The 6067-nt window shown below is 37.7% G+C and overlaps 1 pseudogene; it reads left to right on the top strand.

The window, feature by feature from the left end:
• The first annotated feature begins 4111 nt into the window (after nt 1-4111).
• LOC149263726 (putative carboxylesterase 6) lies at nt 4112-4539 on the top strand (annotated as a pseudogene).
• The last annotated feature ends 1528 nt before the right edge of the window (nt 4540-6067 follow it).

A 6067-nucleotide genomic window follows, 5' to 3' on the forward strand; every position in this document is an offset into this window, starting at 1 on the left:
GCTTTGTTGGCCCCTCAAGATGTCATCTGTGTGGTCAACAGGAAGAAACCACTAATCATCTCCTGAATAGATGCTCATTCACTACAACACTTTGGAACTGGGTTGGAGATGTCTTCGAGCAGACAGACAGACATGTAAATGACATCATTGCTACACTGAAGAACTAGCGGAAAAATTTCTTGGATAATGAGACAATAAACTCCCCTTGGGTGTTGACCCCGGGGTTCGTAATTTGGAATGTTTGGAAGGAGCGCAATAACAGGATTTTCAAAGATAAGACGAGCCTGGTGAGCATCATCCTTAAGCTAATCCTTAAGCAACTCAAGGAGACTGTTCACATCCTGGGGGTGTTTCTTCAGGAAAACACATAGGACACAGAGAGGCCATAATCTTGGAAATGTTGGAGCTTCAGGTTCATCCCCCTCAGTGTCCTCTGTAGATCAATAGGAATACCTCAGAAGGAAAGACTCTCTGACATCCCCCTTCTCACGGTTTTTTAAAATTTAACATAGATGGAACCTCTAAAGGAAATCCTAGAGAAGCGGGCTATGGAGGGGTCCTGAGAGATGAGGATGGAAACATACAGGTCATTTTCAACAGTTATCTAGGGATGACAACCAACAATATGGCTGAGCTCATGGCAATGGATCTTTGCTTGGAAATATTGTTCAAGCACGACATTCATAATGGCATGATTGAGGCTGACTCAGAACTAGTAATTAATTTGGTCAAACGGATTAGTGTTGGAGCAGCTCCAGAGAAAATCTCAAGTCACTGGTGGCTTCTGCAAGTCTACAAAGAATTCAATCACACCTAAGAATTCTAAAAACTCTCAGGTTTGTGCATGTTCGCAGGGAAGCCAATAAAGTGGTGGATTGGCTAGCCGATGAAGGGGTTCGAAGCAAGCTTACTGACATGTGCTAGTGGTGGGAGGGGGTAACAGATGACAAGGTGAGATATGAATGCTCATCTCGGGCACTCATAGATAGACAACACTATCAGAATAGATCGAGAGACACCATTTCACTTTATGCAAATGTGGAATAAGTTCACTTTAGATAGATTCTCAGTGGAGGAGCACTTTAGGATTGCTTAGGAGTTCAGCTAAGTCTACATTAGCCTGGGTGCTATTGGGTGTCTGGACGAAGGAAGTCATAGGGCCGGAAGCTCTCTGCGCAAAAGGAAAAGCTCCCAAAAAATAGGCTACTGTGAATATCGACAAAAGGTGATCCTTTAGGGCACGGCTTCCATGGGAAGCACTTTGGGGACCAGGAGAGTAGCGAATGGAGTCATAAACTGCCAGGGATTTACCACTTGCATCGGGTGCCCTTTGACTAGGAAACAATTTTCACGGATTGCATGCGATGCCACTCAGTAATCGATGCGTGGCCGGGGAAGAAGAATGTATACCGCCCTCATCGCGCGGTATTCCTCATGCATATGAGATGTGCGATATTGCTTGGGGTCGTAGGATCAAGAGGGGGAAGATCAACGGCCACAGATGGTCATGCAAGTTTGTGGGACCGAAAGGTCAAAATGACTAATGGTTTACCACCTTTATCGGGCGCCCTCAAACCCATTGGTGGTTTTAAGGAAAAGCTAGCGATGCCTTTCAGAGTGCGACACGTGGTGGGGACTGAGGAAGGAATACCGCCCTCATTGCATGGTATACATCTTGCTACTAAGCTATGCAATATGTATACCAGCCGTCGAATTAGAAGGGGAAGATCAATGGCCATAATTGGTCAAGCAGTTTGGGGGGTTTTCACGGGCCATTGCTCTACGTGTTTTGTTTATGGACTATCTGGTTTTAGGGCACATTGTTTATTTCTCCCTGTTCCTTGTGGGGGTTTGTGCTTTTGAGCACTTGCTGTAACCTATGTAATTTATTTTCTTTTTTAAGTCAATAGAAGGACCATCTCTTGCTTAAGCAAAAAAAAACTTTTAACAAAAATAACATACATTTATATTAATATTAATGTAATAAAAAAGATAAATACCTAAATCACATAGTAGGGAATATATTTACTTTCATTAATTACTAATTAATTTCCCATAAATAACTTGTATCTTACAAAAAAAACATTGACACTGTGGGTGGTGATCAATCTTTTAAAGGAAATGTCCACATGATGTATTATTAATAACAATATTACATGTATAATGATTACAATGACATTGTCCACATTATGTATTAATATATTATTAATATGTATAATGACATTGTCCACATTATGTATTAATATATTATTAATATGTATAATGATTACATTGACATTGTGCGGTGTCAACAATTCCTTTTTTCTTTTTTAACCGCATGGTGAATCAGTAAGTGCCAATCCTAATCTATGGGAGACCAAGGATCAATCCTCGTAGCTTCCACTATAACACCAAGAGTACATCCAACTACCTGGTTTTAGGGAATATATTTACTTTCATTAATTACTAATTAATTTCCCATAAATAACTTGTATCTTACAAAAAAATACATTGACACTATCGGTGATGATCATTATCTTACAAAAAAAAACATTGACACTATGGGTGGTGATGAATCTTTTAAAGGAAATGTCCACATGATGTATTATTAATAACAATATTACATGTATAATGATTACAATGACATTGTCCACATTATGTATTAATATATTAATATGTATAATGATTACATGTATAATGATTCCAATGACATTGTCCACATTATGTATTAATATATTATTAATATGTATAATGATTACATTGATTTTTTTTTTTTAAACCAAATGGTGAATTGGTAACTGTAATCTGCTTCTGGAGCATCCACCATAGCAGGCCAACGTACTCAATGAGATTTGAACTAGGGTCTCCTAGGCTTCGCCCAAATAGACTTACCGTCAAACCACACATCACTATACCGTGTAACTGAAAAAAATTTAACACTATGGGTGGCGATCATTCCTTTAAAGGAAATATCCACATTATATATTACTAATAACAATATTATATATATAATGATTACAATAGCATTGTCCACATTATGTATTATTAATATGTATAATGATTACATTGCGGTTTGAACAATTACTTAACATGAAATTGTGGACAATTTTATATTTATAATATTTTTGACATATAGATGAGTATTATGTATATTAATTTAAAGGCTAATTTTAAAATATAAATATTTATAAGATTATTATATATATATATTCAAAAAAAAGCTGTTGTTGTTGTTGTTGTTGTTTTTTTTTTCTTCTTTAAATTTAAGGGTTAGAGTAAGGTTGTTGGTATTAAGCTAACCATATATATTTACTTAAAAGTTCACAAAGCTCTAACCTAATAGAACAATGTTCACAAGGTTTTAAGTCAATACAACATTATTAAATAGGAAAGAAGCCATCACAACAATAAAACATTATAGCTCATTATGTCATTAGTCAAAATTTGAATATGAGTAAGAAAAATAACAACCATTCCACCAAACCATCCATAATAACACCAATTAACCTTAAATTACTGAATATCCAATAATTTTTTTTCAAAATTTAAATATGAGTAACAAAAATAATAACCATTCCACCAAACCATCCATAATAACACCAATTAACTTTAAACTACTAATATCTAATAATTTTTTTTTTATAAATTCCTTTGATTACCTTTCCCTATAAAACAAAACCATAAAGATCCAACATTTCTAAATTTCTTAGTTATCTCTTCCTATCAAACAAAACCATCAAGATTCTCCTTTTACACAAACATTTCAACATTTCTTAGTTATCTCTTCCTATCAAACAAAACCATAAAGATTCTCCTTTTACACAAACATTTCAACATACCAACATTTCTAAATTTCTTAGTTATCTCTTCCTATCAAACAAAACCATAAAGATTCTCCTTTTGACACAAACATTTCAACATACAAAATGATACTCACCTACACTAATCCCAAATACTCCATGATATTTAAAACCCTATGCGTAGCACACCAACAAATTTAGATAGCCATCGTCAACACTCCACCGCCCAACTTTCCACGATCTCAATATAAAGTGTAGTACTCGGACTGCATAATTAAAGCACAGATCAACGTCTCAGTACCGAAGCTCACTTGTCGCAAATTTGAGCAGTGATGGCAAACAGAAGAGTAGCTGTAGAGTTTGGCGGGGGCCTCTTAGCGTTGTACGAAGATGGATCCATCCAGTGCCGCCATCGTATTCCAGGGCCTTCCTCGCAAGGCACCTTCGTTGACGGCGTTGCTTCCACAGACGTAACGCTCAACGACACCACTGGCATTTGGCCGCGCATCTGTGTTTTTAATCCCCCATCAATGACGAAGCAGAGAACGTCAGATTGCCGATTGTTGTACACTTCCACGGAGGAGGCTTCTACCTTGGCAGCCCTTCGGACCGAGCGATTCATTCCTTTGGATTGTCGAATGTCACTCATGACGAAGTCCATATGGTTCTCGGTTGCCTACAGATTGCCCCGGAACATCGACTCCCAGCAGGATGCGACGACTGCATCGAAGCCATATTATATTTTTTTAAATACATTTGATGCAATTTTATTAATACAAAATCTATCCATTATTATTTCCTTCCACAAATTGAAACTTTTAACACTTACATAAATTAAAAAAATAAATTTAATTATTATTTTTAATAAACTCTTATTAAATTAAATAATAATATAATAATAACTTTTAAGAAAAATAGGAGGAGTGACTTGTATTGGCCAAGCCCGCTCACCTTTTTTTACTACAACTTTGAGCGGGAGGCGACTGAGGTTCTAGGGTTCAACAAATAGAGCGACAGAGGGTAACAGGTAACTATGGAGGCACAGGGAGGAGGGAGCTCTACTCCATCCTACAACAATGTGGTTTCAAACAGAGGAAGAGCAAGGAATAAGAACAAGCCTCCACATTCCTTGGAGGACAAGACAAAAAACACTGAGAATCAAAAGGCGGAAGGCAGAAAAACCCATGCAGAACAAGGGACCCACGAGGAAGACCGACAGGAGGAGTAAGGGAACAAAGAATATAACCAAAATGGGGCCCTGTAAACCCAAGACCATAACTAAACCATGGGTTTTATTAAATGATCCATCCCTGCAAGAGCACAGGGATCACATGGGTAACTATGCCATTATATTCAAGTTTACAGGAATCTAGTCGTCAGAGAAAGCATTGTATACTTGGATAAAATACAACTACAAACCAATGGGAGAGTTAAAGATACGTCTAGGATCCAAAGGTTTTTTTACAGTGGTGTTCACGAGCATGGAGGACAAAGAATTTTTTTTTGAAGGAGGACCATACTTCTTTGCAGCTGCTGGTCTCTATATGCGGCCTTGGACGATGAACTTTGTGCCAGAACGAGAAACCTTCACTTCGGTATCGGTATGGATTAGACTCTACTCCTTACCCTTAGATTACTGGTTTCCAGAGTCTTTAAAAGCTATAGGCAATTAGGTAATTTCTTAAAGATTTCTGAGGCAACCCTACGAGGAAAATATACCTCCTATTTCCGTATATGTGTAGAGATGGACCTATCAGGAGCCCTTCTAGATGAGGTCATTCTAGAAGTCTATGACGAAGAATGGGTACAAATAGTTGACTATGAGCATATCCCATTCAGATGTCACAAATGTCATGAGCATGGGCACCTATCTAGAGACTGTTCTTTTAATAAAAGGGAGGAACACCTAAACACCAGCAAAGGTAAAGATCATATAGGTTTCACCAAAGTAGGAGGAAAAGGAAAAGGAGGGGGAAGGAAGACACAAAAGAACCCTACTGAGAATGAGAGCAAACAAAACAAGAAGTCACAATAGTTTTGAGATCTTAGGAGAAAAATAAGTAGATGGAGATGATCATAAGTTCACAAAGAATCAGGCAACAAGGGGGAAAGAAAAAGAGACCCGCATGGAGTTCACACAGGGACAAAATGAACACATGATGGACCCTTTGAGTACCATGGACATAGAAAAATACCATGACATGATTCCAAGTGAAATTGGCACAGAGGACCAAGACTTACAGGACATCCTGGAGAGGGAGAACCTAGAACTGGAAAAGTTTCTCGAA

The sequence above is a fragment of the Pinus tabuliformis genome, chromosome 6, assembly GCF_031772625.1.
Source record: "Pinus tabuliformis cultivar Carrire ecotype Pingquan chromosome 6, CPIR1, whole genome shotgun sequence".
NCBI lineage: Eukaryota > Viridiplantae > Streptophyta > Pinopsida > Pinales > Pinaceae > Pinus > Pinus tabuliformis.